This window comes from Lycorma delicatula, chromosome 3 (genome assembly GCF_047948215.1).
Source record: "Lycorma delicatula isolate Av1 chromosome 3, ASM4794821v1, whole genome shotgun sequence".
NCBI classification, from domain to species: Eukaryota; Metazoa; Arthropoda; class Insecta; order Hemiptera; family Fulgoridae; genus Lycorma; species Lycorma delicatula.
This window is the reverse complement of record NC_134457.1, coordinates 160,656,337-160,675,365: the sequence shown is the minus strand read 5'-3', so window position 1 is coordinate 160,675,365 and position 19,029 is coordinate 160,656,337. Positions and strand designations below refer to the sequence as shown.

At 31.0% G+C, this 19,029-nt stretch overlaps 1 protein-coding gene across 1 annotated transcript in view; it reads left to right on the top strand.

Moving 5' to 3' along the window:
- The window catches only part of LOC142321008 (beta-1,4-galactosyltransferase 4-like), a 514,975-nt gene that overhangs the window by 266,609 nt on the left and 229,337 nt on the right, over positions 1 to 19,029 (top strand). The gene's annotated exons all lie outside the window — the stretch shown is intronic.

Below are 19,029 nucleotides of genomic sequence, written 5' to 3'. Positions count from 1 at the left end.
CTTCATCCCATATCCTTTCTGACGTCCCAGTTTCGCAGAATAATTTAGAAATGTTTTTCTGTATTAGAGCTCACATTAAATATCCTGTCAGAGCATGTGATTATGTACTAGAAGAGAAAATTATCCTTGTTCATAGGTTGATACAAAATGCAGATGATGTGCTCTGTTGATCTTACGAGTAAATAACGGAAGGAAATTCTTTATTGCATCAAGTACATATCGACTGACTTATAAAGATTTTACACAGCCGATCAATATTTTGATTTTTTATTGTTTTAAATAAATATATTCTTATCTTTATAAATTTCTTCCTTGCTCCTTTCTCCCCGTGTTATTAACGATAGACATAATGGACCAGAGAAACGTATAATAGAAATATTAAGAAAAAAATAGCTGAAAAAGTAAATGCTTTTGAAATATAAAAAAAAAAAAGTAAAACTAAATAAGAAATCAGGCTTATATGCAGAATAAGTTTTAATATTGCTAAATTCTTAGAAAAAAGTTGTAGTATCTTAACAAAGGTATACAAATGTTTCAAACTATTATCTTATTATCTTAATAAAAATAAATAAATTGATAGCTTATGCCATTTAGATGAACAATAAAAACACTTTTTATCCGTTTATTAATTTATTTTCCTTAGTTCCAGCTGCAATGTATAAAATTTTCTCATTTTTTGAAATTAAAAATAAACCAAGTAACATTTAATAGGCGTTTTATTTTTTATTTATTTTTTTTTTTGGTGGAAATTACATATTGCCCTTTACACTTTTTCAACACGTTATCTCTGGACTTCAACCGACCTATTGATCTTCGGATCCAACAAAGATTTCTGACTTGCTGGATTTTTATGTAAGTTCGGGGATGATGCCTTTCTACACTGAGGTGAAGAACAACTATGGCTCCACATCGGATCACTCGTCTTCTGACGGTTAGTACAGTACGATGGTCGTGAGGAAGAAAGGATCATTGCTCCTTCACAATATTCAGACGGACTGAGAGTCGTTTAGTAGTTGGATTGAGAAGAAGCTACCTTTCGATATGGTGCTGACGTGCGTTGATGATGTCCACGTAGCTACCAGGTGCTTCACCGCTGTCACGCAGGAGGTGGCGTGGCGCTCTATTCCGTTGGAGGTGGACGGAATACAAGGTATGGGCTATTATCCCAGGGAGGTTATGGATTTGGTTAGAACAAAGAGAACGTTTAGAAGAAGGTGGGGCAGCGGTTTGGGAGGCCTGAGGGTAGGAACGCAATGAATAAAGTGGCCTGCAGATTGAAAGTACTAATGCGAGAGCACAAGAATAAGTCATTCAAGGAGAATGTTGAGAGTCTATCTCCTCTGAGGAAGGACGATCATTCTTTGTGGAGGTTGAAGAGGAAATTCAAGCAGCCGCCAATCACTTTTTCGCCGTTGAAGACGGCTGATGGGTGGGTCTTTGACAACAGCCAAAAGGACGAGTTGTTCGCTGAGCACTTAGGAAAGGTGTTTTGGCCGCATGAGATGCAGGTGGTATCGAGGAGGAAGTAAGTGAGTTCTTAAGTAGCTCGATTCCTTTGTGTCTCCATTTGAGGCCCTTCTCGAAGGTGGAGATAGCACAAGAGGTGAAGAGGATGGGTTGCGTACGGAAGGCTTCAGGGTTTGACTCCGTTACGCGTAAGATGATATCTTCACTACCCTCTCGGGCAGTTTCTTACATACGGGACCTCTAATACAATCCTTAGGACAACTCACTATCCTTTGGAATGGAAGGTGTGGCAAATAACGATAGTCTTGAAACCTGGGAAGCCTTCGCAGGAGGTGTCTTCGTATAGGCCTATAAGCCTGCTATCGGTTTTATCCAAGATTTCTGAGAAGCTGTTCCTGCGCAGATTGTGGCCAATGTTGGGAAGTGAAGGAGTGATACCCGATCATCAATTCGGCTTTAGTGGTGGTCACTCGACTGTGGAATAAGCCCATAGAATTACTGGTGTTATCGTCAGGTATCTGGAAGAGAAAAAAATATTCTTCAGCGGCCTTTTTGGACATCTAGAAGGTATTGACAAAGTTTGGTAAGTTTGGTATTGACAAGGTTCTTTTCATATTGAAATCGTACCTACCACAACGTACTTTTTAATTGTACGCAGCTATCTAGGTGGTCGCTTCTTGCGCGTTAATTGCCATCAAGAAATATGACCGTTTTTCGATAAAACCTCGGAGGTTCCACAGAGCTCAGTTCTGGGGCCGGTTCTGTTCCTGATCTACACTTCTGACTTGCCTACACCAGTCAATGTCACGCTTGGGTCGTATGCGGAGAACACGGCAATCTTGGCGGTTGACGATAGCTCGGCTACTGCCTCGGAAAATTGTAATCTGCAATGGATGCCATCACAATTTGGTTACGTACATGGAAGATAAAGGTTAATCCGACGAATTCTAGCCACGTTACGATCATGATGAGAAGGGAAGATTGCCCTGCAGTACATTTAAACGGTGTCAGGATACCTCAAGGTACCTGGGATTTTTCCTTGTTCGCCGTTTGACGTGGAGGGATCATATTAGAAAGAAGAGGAAGTTACTTGAAATTAAGCTTAAGAAGATGTACTGGATGTTGAGTAAGAGATCACAACTTTCTTTGTCCAATAAGGTTCTGCTCTACAAGGCTTTCTTTAAATCGATATGGACGTACGGAATTGAACTTTGGGGGACAGCCAGTTACAGGAACGTAGAGATCATTCAACGGTTTCAGAATAAACTTATACGGAACATAACCCACGCGCCATGGTTTGCGAGGTATGCTGAGATCTACGATTACTTAGGCATTCCAAACGTAAGAGAGGAAGTTGGATGTCTAGTTTCAAGATATATGTCCAGATTGTATAAGTATATTAATCATCTCGCTTTGAATCTGCTAGACAACAGCGAGGACGTTAGGAGACTAAAACGGTTCTACGTTCTTGATCTTGTTGTTGGCTCGTTGTATGCTCACGTTTATTGTTTCTTGGCTGTTGCAAAGTTACTGTTTCGTTTACTGTTCTATTTAAATTTTTTTTTGTTATTTTCAGTGTTATGTAGATTGGGTATTCAAAGGCACAATTCTTTGCGGCACTAATCTTTGGCACTAATCTTTGCGGGCATATAATGGATTTTGACCTAAAATATTTATATAGACCGTAATATGAGGTTATAATTACTTAATATTACGAAAAACTAATATACGGCAATGTTTATAGTTGTGTACTTACGTAGAAGTTTTGATATTTTGGAATTCTGCTGACCAGAAATCCAAAATAGAGCGGAAATCCTGGTTCCGTTGCAAAAACTTATAGTCGTTGTACTATCACAGAAAATCGTATAACACGCGAAAAACGCGTTTTAGAGCACAAAATCAATAAATCACATAGACCACTGTAAACAACAGTCTGACTTTTTATAAGTCATGAAATCATGCATTCTGATTGGTGTTTTATGTCACGTGACCAACAAGTCTTTATATTTAATTATTTATATCTTGAAAATATTAAACAGTCTTAAATAAATTAAGAAATTAGGTTCATTTTCAACATTTTTAGATTAAGACCAATTGTAGAACACAAAATTCTATCAGGTTTCCCTTACTGTCATCTAGCCTACTTTGTATATAGTATAATTGTTTTTTAACTTGGATATATCTATGTATTTATATAGCCTATGACACCCCCAATAACATAAGGATTCCAACGCAGGGTCATACGTCTAAATCGGTTCAACCGTTGAGCTGCTACGGTGGAGCAAACATACATACTTACACCCTAAATACTTAAAACTCCTTTTTGGGCAGTCATGAAAAAATAGTCTGTAATTTAGTGGATATCATTATAATTAAACGAACGAAAAGGCTGCACGTTACTTATTTTAATCTTTCTTATGAGTAAATTATGATTTTCCAATTTTGTGAATAATGTTAAAATTTAATTTCGTTAATTAATAAGAAAAATTTAATAAAAATAATGTTAAGGTTTTACATTCCTGGGCTCATAGTTCTAGAGCTATGCTGCAAGAAGGAAAGTTTGGTAATCAGTCAAAAAATGGGGTATGGGTTGTTTTTCATTTCTCGACGTTTCATGACCCAGGGACCCTAAAAACAAAAAAAAGGAGGGGTAATGTTCAAATATACGTTAGTAGGCGAGTTTGAAGCTCAATAATATTGATTGGATGAACAGTTTTCGATTAAATTTTATAACTCTTTAGAAAATTTAAAACAGTCTTTAAAATTTCTTATAGTAGTCTCTACTAGTATATACGAGGAAAAATTTTGATTAAATTTTGGGGTCAATATCTTCAGAAGATAATTCCAAACTTCATTCCATGGGGTGGTTTAGCCAGGATAAAAACCGCCCCCTTTCTAAAAATTTGAAAACATCACCTCATTTTATATTAAACTCAGCACATGCAAGCATACTAATTTAATGTTTTTTTAAATTTTTCCCAAAATTCCTACTTTCCCAAAAATCGGAAAAGCTATCTTTTTATTTATTGAATTTTTTTATCTGAAATTTCTTTATGCCGTTTTAAGCATATTACTAATGCAAGTGGCCCAAAAAAATACTTTGGAGGCAATATTCGGGGTAGGAGAGCTGATAAAAGTTTAAAAAATAACGATTTTTTTGGATTTTATAAAACTTATTTTGGTTTATTTAAACTTTTAATAATAATATTACCGTAAAATTTCATAACAATTCATCCTTATCTCACCCCCCCCCCCAAAAAAAAATAGTAGATAACTTTTTATTGGTTGTACATTTTTTCAGGATAATTTAAAAAATGTCTTCCTATTAACAAAGTAACAGTCAAATCAAAAGCGTTTCTTGGGAAGTGATTATGGGGACAGAGAAGCAGAAAAAATAAAATATTCACTTTTTAAATGTTTTAAACCTTCTTCATGTATCATTATCTTTCCATTGTATAAGAATAAATAACAAAGGGTTGTGAGCTTTTATTATCACAGTTGATAGTTGTGATTAATACTGTGGCTACACCTCACTTCATTTTTTTTTTTAGCTAGCGAAAAAGAAGGTTATTACAGTAAATTATTAGTATATCTTTAGCCGATTCAGTAATAATACATAGCCTATCGTATCTAACGTTTAATGGATTTAAATTTTTATTTAAGTAGTGAAAGCAATAAATAATATTTATGACGTTGCCATGTTCTTTGAATAATATGTAATAACAAGACAAAGCAAGCGTTAACACAATTTTTACTTCTTTGTACGCAGTAAAGGAAGTATTATGAAAGCGAAAAATTTCGGTTTTCAGATTTCAAGGGAAATATATATTTTCACTATCCCTGAATCCATTTTGATTAGTTTCTGCGTGACGTCTGTACGCACGAATGTATCTCGTATAACTCAAAAACGATTAGCCGTAGGATGTTGAAATTCTGGATTTATAACTGTTGTAACATCGACTTGTGGACCTCCCCTTTTGATTGCAAACGACTGAACCAAAAGCGTCCAAAATAGCTCAAAATCCAAAAATATCTGGATTTTGGACTTTTTTCTTAACTGCAGTAATAAGCCCCCATTGAGAGCTTTTCAATGATATATCATAAGTGATACTTATTTTCATTGGTTGCAGAGTTATAGGCAAATAAAACTTTAATTAAAGAAATATGTGTATCTTACAAGGGGAAGGCACATCGGGTTGACTCATTATTTCCTTTTTTTAATTTAAATATACTGGTTTATTAATAATTATTAACCTCTGATGGTAAAAAAAATTGTTACAATAAATAATAATTCAATAATATAAATAAAAAATAAAAAAATATGAAAAAATATCAGAAGTTATTAATGAAATAAAATTTTATGTACTTTTCATTTAAAAAAAAAATGTGTATATGCATCTTAAGGGGCGTACAAGGAAGCCATGTTGTGTCCACATCAGATTTTTATGGATAATTTGTTGCGCAGTCTTTTGTGATAAATTCTCTATCAACAACCTGTCACTTCGTTAAATAAAAAAATAGTATAATAATGTAAATAGTTTGTGATGTGAGCGACGTCTTGAGTTGCTATTTTTAATTCTTAAATGGAAATAATAGAAGAAAAAAGTTTTCCATATTTTGTTTATTCAATTTAAAATCTCCGTTAAGATATATATTTTAATGAAAATAAAGTATTTTTAATTTTTATTTTGTATATTATTATAATTCTTCCCCAGCAAACTGCTGCAGTACATGAGCGAAATGAGAAGTAAATTATTAATTTATTATTTCCATCTTTAAAATAAAAAATATTTATGTATCGTATGTATTTACCAACTTGTACTTCGTTCGTTTTGATACATATTTTAATAATTATTAAAACTGTGATGCATAATTTTAATGGAATTATAAATAATTTAAAAGTTTCCTGTGCGAATTTATATGAAATTAATGTGTAGATAGACTGGACGCCGAAGGACTAGTGATATGCGAATACGCGTGAGTATGTCAACAGTCTTTCCAATAGCGCATTCACCTTATGTACTAGCATATTAGCAGACCTGGCAATGCTTCGCTCCTTGCTAGATTTGAGTATATATATAAATATCTATCTCTTAATGAACACAATTGAAAGATTTATAAAACATTAACAAAATGAACATTACGGAAATGAACATCACAAAATTTAATCTTTCCCTTTTTCCCTTTCCCTCTTTATCCCTTTCCCCTTTCCCACTTTCCTTTTTCCCTTTTTATTTTTCACCTTTTTCCCGTTTTCATTTTTAGCATATTCACTTTCCCCCACTTTCATTCTCTATTTCCCGTTTCCGTTTTTCTCTCCCTTCCCTTTAATTCCCCTATTTTTTTCCCTATTTCTTTTCCCCCTCCCTCTTTCCTCGATCTCTAATCTTTTGTATAACAACAATAATGAAGTGAAAAGTTTCATAATATTAATATTTTGCCATTGGAATCTAGTACGAAACTTTAGAAATAAGACTTATTAATAAAAATTGGTTTATCTGAGGTAATGATGTTCATCACACAACCAATCCCAGAATATGAAATCCCACGGGTGAAGACGGGTGAAGGAAATTGTCAACCGTAGTGTGATTGTAGCATTGATATGATTTAGGGATGATGTAGAGAGATTTATTCGATTTACTGAAGAAGAAAACTAAAACCATTTTTCTCCTTTTATTTATTACGCCAACCAAAGGATGTTTATTAACTTAGGGAATGGTTATACCGTTCTTTGGAGTTTCTGTGACTCATGTAGGTCACTTAAAACTGTTACAGTAAAGTCAGCTAATAAAGTTAGCAATTTTATGTTATTACAGTTTTTCAGTACCATATGTTTTTTGTATTTAAATTGTTTACTTTTGCAATGTGGAAGATACGCAGTATTTATTGACGTATTGAATAGATGGAAAACACTGGAAAAAACACATACTGATAAGATAGCTTAACCCTAGGGGACTGACAACGAGATTGTCAATGGAAACTTCAATTCTTGTTTTACAATCACGATCGTAGAAACCAAGTACTATAATGTTCTAATTTCCGGCTCTAGAACAATCTTTTAGTATTTTCCCATTCCTTCTTCAATGTGTCTTTTTTTATTTTACCATTAATATAAATTCATGGAATCTATAAGCCTAACACAAAATATATATCAAATTATACTACGTATTATATAGATTATAATAATACTGTACAAAATTTTATAATTTTCGATTTACGCCTTCCTTAAATACGTAAAGGCCAATGTAAAGAAAGATACATCACACACCCTAATTACATTATACTTCTTTTTGGACAGTCATGTAATTAAGATTCATTTCTAAGTATATCAGTTAATTTTTGCTCTGGTTTGGTTCTATCGTGATTTTGTATTTCACTAGCAAATACCCCGTTTGAACTTTGAAAATCGGAAGATTGGTTACGAAGATATAACAAAATCTTTGAATAACCGTGATTTGTTAAATCGAGATTGTACCAGATGCATGCAAAAGTTAAGCCTTAAACGTATTAAAAAATACCGCGTTTGAATTTATTTAACTTTATTTATTTAACACTCGAACGATTGTTTGCAGAGATATTATAAGAGCCTCCCAATTGTGCCTCCCAAAACAGCGCCCCAAGACACCCCGTTTTTACCAGTTGATGATGGTGATTGGACTAGCCTCGCATGAGGTGCTCGCATCACCTCACCACTCTAGCCTCACACGCAGTCCCTATGGATAGCCAATTATTATTAAACAGAATGTTTTAACCTTTTCCCATCACAATGATCCGCGGATGATTAGCGCTCAGCGAAAATATGTTGGTATCTGATTGCTTCCCTCCATAGTTTTATGCTACCCTCTTGTGAAAAAAATTTCAAAAAATTACAGTATATTAAAGAGATTTAACAGATTTTGACCAAAAAAAACCGTTACGATTCGAAATTTTTTATGCCTGTAACAACAAAAGAATTAAAATTACAATAATTTAATTGCAGATTTTTTTGCGCATTTCTACCGCGTTTTTTGTTAGCAAATTTTTTTTTTTTTGCTTTGTGTTTATGAAACATAGTTTGTTGATTTTAAAAACAATACTTTCAAGTAAATCGGTTGAAAATTGGGCACAATATGATGAAAAACTCGTGTCATAAATCACAGATTAGTAACATATGTTAGTATAAATGAAAGTAGATTCAGAAAACTACGTTTTATAAAAATTCCCACCACTCAAAAGGCTATTCAGTTTGACAAAAAACCATTTTTACTGTATATTCTTATTCATTACGAATCGATATGTGTTACATGTTTACCGATATCATTTGTCAAAAAAGATATTTATAGACCTCAAGTAAAAGTGACGTATTTATGACCACAAATTCCTTCTTTTTTTGTGTGCCGTATATCATAATTTATTAAGTGTTTCAATACATCGATATGTTGTTAGTAAGATAAGCTATTTTTGTAAATAATAAATAAATCCGTAACCCTCATAGCAATTATAACACACAAGTATTATAATTGTAAATGTTTACCCTCTAGGATGTAGAGGCATCAAACCAGTCATTTGACTGGTTTGATGCAGCTCTCCAAGATTCCCTATCTAGTGCTAGTCGTTTCATTTCAGTATACCCTCTACATCCTACATCCCTAACTATTTGTTTTACATATTCCAAATTGTTTAAATTAAAATTTAAATTTAAATTGTTTTAAATTATTCAAATTGTGTAGGTTGCCTGCCTACACAATTTTTTCCTTCTACCTGTCCCTCCAGTATTAAAGCGACTATTCCAGGATGCCTTAATATGTGGCCTATAAGTCATTTAGCTCTATTTTTCCAAATGCTTCTTTCTTCATCTATTTGCCGCAACACCTCTTCATTTGTCACTTTATCCACCCCTCTGATTTTTAACATTCTCCTATAGCACCATATTTCAAAAGCTTCTAATCTTTTCTTCTCAGATACTCCGATCGTCCAAGTTTCACTTCCATATAAAGCGACACTCCAAACATATAGTTTCAAAAATCTATTCCTGACGTTTAAATTAATTTTTGATGTAAACAAATTATATTTCTGAGTGAAAGCTCGTTTTGCTTGTGCTATTCGGCATTTTATATCGCTCCTGCTTCGGTCATCTTTAGTAATTCTACTTCCCAAATAACAAAATTCTACTTCCTCCATAATCGTTTTCTATTTTTACATTCTGTGGTCCGCTTTCGTTATTTCTACTACATTTCATTACTTTTTTTTGTTCTTGTTTATTTTCTTTAGGTCTTACGCAGGATTATCAATTATAAAATTAAAAATATAAAATTAAAAAAAAATAAATTAACAATCGTGGTCTAGAAATATATATAGTGGGTGGAAACGTACACGTATACACTAAGAATAGAACTGCTGACAAAAAGTAACAAAAAAAAAACAAATTAAGCTACTTTTCAATTTATTTCTTAATATGTCTCTTATCTTTCAGTTTTAATCCGCCATCTCTTTTACCGATTATAATTTCCGTTATATAAGTTGTAGAAAGGCAAATTCTACACTATCACACGTTTAAAAAAAAACAATAACTTCTGATTCCTTATAAGTCTTTTTCTAAATATAAAACAGTATAATACTACTCAAAATAAAAAGTACGGATACACAAAGGAATTAGTTAAACTTAAAATAGTTACTTAAATTTGTTTAATATTATATTATTTAACGTACATTTAATTCTATTATTTTTGTAATATTTTTCATTCGATTGATATGAACCATTCAGTTCAAACCCATTTAATACAGTGAAGAGGCTCACAGTTCACAGTTCATTAATTTAATGAACTTTAATTCATTAAAGTTTATGCATCAACCGGCAAATCTTCACTATTACATACGCATATGTATTTACATATATAATTAGTATTTATAAACCACCAGATACACACATATACAGCAAGATTGATCTTACCTTCAATCTAATAAGGCCTTTTCATAGTATAAATCCTGGTGGTTTATAAATACTAATTATAATTCAGCACACAGGACAACATGTTTAAAAAAAATATATATATATACAGCTTATGATACTCCCAATAACTTAGAATTCCAACGCGGGATCATACATCTAAATCGGTTCAGCCGGTTGAGCTGCTACGGTGGAAGAAACATACATACATACATACATCCTAAATTCATTACATTCATTTTTGGGCAGTCGTGTAAAAAGTAGGATCGGGTGTGTGAAAAGAGCTGGTTGTTTTATGCGCATACAATTCCCTCTAGGTCAGATTTAAGCATACAACCCCATATATCAGATTTAACCATTGTGGTTTTCACATTTTCAGTGTGAGAGAGCTTTAACTTTGACGGTCAAATATAATTGACGTATAAATTTATTGTGGGAATTTAAACGCACTAAAAATATAATAAATAAAAAAAATAACTATAAATAGAAACAGAAATATAAGCCTTATAAATACTTTAAAAGACTGTTAAAGAACCATACTTAGATTTACTAGACTGTTACGGTGTACGAAACTGTCACAATGCGCAATTGTCTTGATATAATCTTCCATGGTGCTTAGGCTTGCTTTTAAATGTTGGTTAGAATACAAACTAAACGGACATAATCGAGTATATATGCATTTATACATGCATTTATTACAACCAGTGATGATTTAGTATTTTTACAAGTCGAGAAATACAAAAATCCGGGATCATTGTAGATCGATAACTTTCCCACTAACTCAGAAAGAAAAACACAATGAAGAGCAAAATAAAATTATTTCCTTAACCGTATAAGATATTATTATTTCTAATTAATAACTTAGTTGAGCCTATAAGTAAAGATTAGTATTGATGATTGGTTTTACAAGAATATTTTCACTTAAACTCGGCTTGAATGATTTTTCCAGATTAGTTATTGTTCATCTACAGTACCAGAGTATGCGCCTTCCTTTCTCTGGGAACAGGCGCAGTGACAGTATTTCCCCTTCTGTATAACAAGCCTCTCTTAGCATTCGCAAATGCCTGCTTCGCTTACTCTACTCTACGAGTCCATTCATGGACTTCTTTTATAGCTCCCACCCTTAGTCGGTTTAGCCTCCAGCATCGTTTTGCAATTCATTCTACCATCCGTGCTTGTTACCTATCCAAACCATTTTAATTGCCCTCTTTGTAATTGTTCTACTAGTCGTTTTCATATCCTGCTTTCATAAGTATTTTACAAACCCCCAGTTAATGTCTTCCTGTTTTTACGTTACTTTAAATTTAAGAAAATTCATTACATAGTAGTTATTTGGATTACAATATTCCTTTACTACCGAATTGTCTATACTAATATTTATGTCCTATAAATTTTATAAGTGTACAGTTTATAACTTCACTAACGATAAAAAAAATTTAATTAAGAAAACTATCCTTTTTTTATTACATTTTAACTTAATTTAATCTTACCCGGTTGCAAATACGGGGAAAAATTATAGTCTATTAATTGAATAGTAAGTATTACTTACAATAGAAACGAACAATGAAATGTAATTTCATTGTCCTCACAAAATATTACATTTTTGGTCCAATATTTTTTTTTCGGTTATCAACCAGTTTTTACTATTTTAGGAAGGGATAGTTGTTTTAAATTAGTAAAAATTCAGGACTTATACCTTCGCAAATTACAAAATGGCGGCCACGTTTATTTTCAATCCGTTATATCTCCGTAAATATTATTTTTATCAAAATTTATGTTAATTACAAAAATATTAAGCCTTTTATTTTAAATGAAATGACATTTTATTTTTTTAAATCGGTTGACAAATAACCGAATTATGGCAGAAAATCGATGTTGTAATTTTGTGTCTGTTTTCATGTCCTCCACTTTACGTTCAATTCGATTTAATATTAATTGTTTTTATTTCGTGTTAATTCTATTATTGTAAATTAGTATCAAATTAAGTAATAATTTTGCTCAAAATTAAGATTTACTATTAAATAAAAATAAAACAATATTAATTTTTCACGTTTGAATAATGTTACACAGCGAATATTACTGTTTGTTAGAAAATTAATATGTAACAGAATTTTAATAATATTTTATATTTTATTTTATTATTGTTTAAAAATAACTACATGTAGAAAATCCTACATTTTATTCATTAGTATTTATCCAGATTTTTAATTGAAAAGAACTATGTTCTTGTAACATAATATTGTTGCGTGTTTATAGTTCGACTCATATGAGACACAAACAAACTAAACATTTCTTATAATTACAATCTATTACGCTAGGGACTAATGGAAAATAAGTAATTGAAATAATAATTACAAATAATAATAATGACAATAAATAAATATAACATATAGAATAGTAATTCAAAGACCATATTTATTTAATGACAATTAAATTATAAAAATCAGAATACAGTCCCATTTACTAAAAACGTTATAATGACCTCTAGAGACTAATATAACAAAAATAAAACAGTAGAAAAGTCTGGAGTTCATAACATTCACTTTCCGCAATTATTATTAATTTTACTGTTTATAAAAGAACTACTCTACATTTTAGGAATGAGTAGAATACTGACACGTTTACTACTGTTTACCGATAACTCACCGACAACTTCCTGCATGCCACCCACTGTCCACGCTGGAATACTCTTGACGAACTCCTCACTCGCTATTAACCCACGCTGACTGATATCGCCGTTACCGCAACTGCGTCGAATTCGGGCATGCACTACTCACTGTAATCGTCTGTTATCACAAATACACCGAACACGGCCTTGCAGAACTACCGACTCTTTCCGCTGTTCCCTGGCAGTATTTATATCCCCTTGGTTTTCCTAACCCGCCTAATCCCTTTAACTGTTAAAGTGTAATCATTTTCATCGTCCTCGCCCTTATGTTTTCTACAGGTTCTTATTCCAGTCCGGTACCCCTTCTGGTCGAACAATAGATTTTGGAGATCCCATTGTCTGCATTACAAAGAACAGATTGTTAAACGGACACGTTACTCTTAGAAAAGGATCCCTATTCGTTCCTTCTGGATTCTTCTCTTCATTATTACTTTCTTCTTCATCGGAAGAAATCCGTTACCCTGGGCCTTTATACGCAGTCTGGACGATGTAGTCTTTGATAGGGAAAGCTCAATTGAAATGTGCTTGAGTTAGTTGTCGAAAGATAATTTACATCAGGTAGAATTCAACAGATTATGCTAATCAGTCTGTAATAATTAGGTGGGATCATGTAGAAGAAATCTAATATGAACGAGTATGTATATCTTAAAAGAGTAGGGCCAGTTTTATATTATATGTATACTACAAACTTTATATATAAAGTTACTTTATAAAGTACTTTATGTATGTATATAAAGTTACATAAAGTCCGTTATAACGTGAATTTTAAAAGCCATAGTCTGACGTTAGCTTCACACTACACGTCAATTTATTTATTGATGTCTATTTTTTTGTATATTAATCCAATAATCTTTAATTAAATATAAAGGAGTTTATTGTGGAAAAGACACTGTATATTATTTTTCAGTTGGAAAGACCAAAAATAAATATTATTTAAATGGAAAAGACCATCGAAGAAAGGAAACCGTGATCATCTTCATAACCGAGAGAAAGTCAGCATTTATATAAACGTAAATATTTTATTATAGAAGTTAGGTAAATATAGTAAATTGAGCATTTAAAATATCTTACGTTAATAAATGATAAATTTGATGAAGAACGTAATGTGTTATGTCTTATTAAATAATTATTCACACGGTATCTTAAACATTCATGTGCAACAAAAACTTTTTATTATGAACTCCTTTACATGGTTGTTGTAACACTGATTGTACACTCTTTATTTAATTATTTCATTTCGTTAACAGACAATGCTGCAGTTATTTTATTTTAATAATAATTATTGTTATTATTTTTAACTACCATACCACTTTCTAATTTAACCTATACAAATGAATATATTAAATTTCTGTTTAAATTTTTTTTAAATCCTGACTGAAATAATAACTACTTAGAAGACAGTTAATTAATAAGCAGAAAACAACTGGTTTAAAAACGCTCAAATTCTGTGTAAAAAAAAAATTTGTTATTAGACAATCGGTAAGGCATATTTTAAAAATCTGACGTATACAACACATGACTTTTAAAATGAAAGGTACATCAAATTTTATTTCATTAAATACTTATGATATTCTTTCATTTTTCTCTTTCTTTTTTTTTTATTCACCGTAAATTTTTTTCTACAATGAGAGGTTAATAATTATTAATAAATCAATATATTTAAATTAAAAAAATATTTAAAAAAAAGCGAGATGAAGTCTGATTCGAACTGATGTGTCTTCCCTAAGACCCAAATATTTCATTAATTAAAGTTTTATTTGGCTATAACTCAGGAACCAATGAAAATAAGTACCACTTATGATACATCGTTGAAAAGCTTTCAATGAGGATTTATTACTGAAATTAAGAAAAAGTCCAAAATCCAAATTCTTTGGAACCTTTTTGGGCATTTTTGGACACTTTTTGTTCGGTCGATTGCAATCAAAAGGGAAGGTGCACAACCAAATTTTACAACAGTCCTAAATCCAAAATTTCAACATCCTACTGGTAATCGTTTAAGTTATGCGAGGTACATACGTACATACATTATACGTACGTACAGACGTCACGCCGAAACTAGTCAAAATGTATTCAGAGATGGTCAAAATGGATATTCCCGTTGGAATCTGGAAACCGAGATTTTTCGCGATCACAGTGTACTTCCTTTATTTCGTACAAGGAAGTAAAAATATTTTTTTAATGAATTTCAAATTTATATAAAATCAAATTACTTAATCAAAATACATGTTTTAGTTTGTCTTCGCTTTACTTTAAGAAAATTTTCAATATTTAAATAATATTTCTTAGGTTAATAATTGAAGAATAAAATAAATTCACCCTCAACTTTATTATTATTATTATTATTATTATTATTATTATTATTACTACTGCTATTATTATTATTACTTTTATTATTATGGATCCAGTCAGTAAATTTCTAATTCATCGTCAAAACTTTAATACTACTAGAAAATCCTTTTTTTGTTAAAAATTTTGGAAAGATCTGTTAAATACGCAATCGAGCACGTCAGTCAATATGAATTCAGTATGGTTTTTTCTTAGACACTAAATTTATTTACTAGTCTTCAACGATCTACATACATTTGTCTATCAGTAACTATGGGTTGACATTTTGGGACTTGAGTTTTTTTTTTTAATTTAATAGTATAGCTAAGCAAAATTTTGTGCATTCTTTTACTTTACTAGCAGTTAGAATTGAATTGGTTTTATTTTTAAATATTTCATCGTTTTAGGAGTTTCAGTGAAACTATGTTGCGTATAAAATTCTGATTGGTATGTGTGTACGTGTGTGTCAGTTAACGTGGTTCTAAATATTATAAACTAAACTTTCTAATCTTTAAGTTTTATTTTCTTTTTTTTAAATAAACATACACTTAAATGGAGTTTATTTTAATTTCTCAACTTTAATAAATCTTATATTCACGGTATGAAAGTTAGTTGTAAGACGAAACAACTTTTTGATATTAGCCAAAGGGATATAATATATCGTTTTATTCTTTAAAATAAATTAAAAACAAGTATACTACTATCCTTCTTCCTTTTTGTATTCTCGTTTTCTTTGGATTTAATATATTTTTGAAAGAAAGTTATAAGAATTACGTATATTTCTTTATTGCTTTTTCGTTTTCATAAAATTATTTTTCTGATGGATGTATCGTAATGTGAAATATGTACCAGATGTGAGTGGAATTTAATGTTTTAGTTTTAGATTATTTTTTTCTTTTATAAAAGACCTCATAGAAATTTCTGGTGTGTGTTTGTGTGTGTTAATGTATACTTGTGTTTGTGTTCTTGTCTCAAGTTGAATATTGTAAATTACACTTGAAAAAGGTTGATTTCTTTTAGCGTTACATAGAGCAAAGAAGTATACGACCTCTTAAAAGTTTGTGGAGTAGCATTTAATATAAAAACACATAAATCATTCTTCTACTGACTGAGTAACTTGTCAACTATATGTAAAAGTTAATGCGACTTTATATCTCGGTGATATATTACGAATTATGTTCATAATATTTTTACTTTCCCGATTTTACTGTTGGTGCATAATATAACAGAGGAAAATAATTTCTAACGGTCAAATAATGACGTACCTCTTCCCAGATTCTCTTATTTCTTACTATTATATAGTCTAGTAAGTTCAAAAAAATATTAAAATATAAGTTAAAATCTTCTGAATTATTTGTTTTTGCGCACGCTCGTGCGCATTATATGCTGGCTTCTACTTGGCTTTTATCGGAGCGTCAAATTAATCATGAAATGTGGTGTCGTAACTAGTACATTAAAGAGATTTTTTTTTGTTATTAAAAAAGAAAGCCCAATCTAGAGTTAGTTGGAGAGTTCAGCTTGTATGATTGCCGATTATCATAACCTAAGATTGCAAGCAAATTGAAATCATGCGCAAGTTATTAACCATAGAATGGTATGCGTTCGTAATTCTTACATAGTAAATTGAATTTTTCGTTATTTTCAACAGTTTTAAAGTGATCATACCAGCTCTTCATACACACTTCTAGCTAGTTATTTTCTTAGTTTAACTGAACATATGTAGTGTTGTTTTCTCTCTGCTTTTGTCGCTTCATGATGTTCACGATTATATATCAAAAACATTAATTCTGCAAGTGTTAGTTTTTGAAATTTTTTTTATTATTATTTACCACGTATGCATGTATATCAATATTTAAAATGTGTGTTTAATAAATGTGTTTATAATCAAGTTATTTAGCTAATTTATGTTTTGAATTAAGACAACTATAAATTTCAAGTTTTTTCATTCGAAGATTTTTTTATAGCTTTTATCAGTCAAAAATGACGCTTCGGTCATCTGAAATTGAAAATTAATTCAAATTAAAATGAAGTTTTAGAAGTTTAGAACAGATTCCCACTCTGTTCTTGTGAACAGAGTGGGAATGAGTTTGAGGAACACGTATTTTCTTACTTCGGTTGTGATTACGAGTTAAGACCTATGAAAAATCATCAGATGAAAATAAAATTACCCAGCTAAAAATAAAAGATTTCACTCAAAAGCCACAAAATGAGTCTAATCCAGTGACAGGATATCACAACAGTATTTCTAACTTATTGCACTTGATGTAGAAAAATTTCCATCCACATCCAGTCGCACATCTACCACTGTTACCGCTGAATTACAGTTAGTGCAGGTTATGATTTCTATTTAGTGGTCAGAGTCTTTTAAATCAATGACGAGGTCAAATAATATTGTGTATCTTTTATCAATGATGCGCAACGGTCAAGAAATTTCACAAACTTGGAGACCCATAATTATTATTGATCATTGTGGTGAAACCACAATGATCAAAGTGGAGGTTTGTTTCATTCAAATGCGCAGTATTACGTTTTGTTTTTCAAAACACATACCGATGGTCCTAGTGCATATTTTACGGTATGATAAATATCGCAAGCATTAATTCTTATGTTGTTTTGGAATAGAGTAAAAACATCGCTGAACTGTAATCTTACAGTCCAAAAAAAGAAGAAAATCGGATCATTTGAATACAGTACTGTTAAAAAAGAGAACGAACTGTCAAATTTGTTAATATATAAAAAAAATAATGGTCACAAATAACTAGATTCGTTACAACATACCTTTCTCATGTAAGATAGCGGTTAGGATTACAAAAACTACATTGAAAACGACTGATTTTCTTGTCAAAAATCGCTGTAAATATACAACTTAAATAAAACGTTTTATGGTTATAAATAAAAATGTAATATTTATATACAGGTTTTGTTGGTAATTAATAGATATTTAGTTTAAATTTTTCCTGATGCTAAAACAACATGATTTAAAAAAAAACCTATTAAAAGAGAAAGATACAAAAAAATTGCATTTATCTAATTATTATCTATGATGAATTTTTTACACGATCAATTAATATCAAAATTACTACAGTACATCATTCCAGAAGTAATAAGAACTGCATACCGATATCCAAAAATATAAAATTTTTACCGAACCTAATATGTTGTTTTATAACCATATGCCGAGGTTTCTGAAATATACATAGTAATCAAATGTACAAGTAACTCCTTTACACTATTCACTACGGAAGCTATCTACACGATGAACACAATTACTTTAGAGAAAACAGCTGTATATTATGACAGTTTAAAACAGATGCTTTACATTTGTATTATAAACTGTCTCACCTGTACGGGAATATTTCAACTTATCAGAAGGAATAGAATTATAAATTTAGACGGAAAAGTAACATGTACGTAAAAAACTTCTAAAATTTTTACAGTTTCAACCTAATGACTTGAAATTATTATTATACCTTTTCTGTATAAATAAGCTGTTTTACGGTAGAAAAAATGTACAGCATAGTGTTCGTTCATAATTAAAAACAGCTCCTTAAACTTTTCTAACATTTTACTCTTCCAATTTTCAACTCGGAATTTTTGTATAATATCTTTTTAAATTATTAGTTGTTTTATCAAAGCGAGTTAC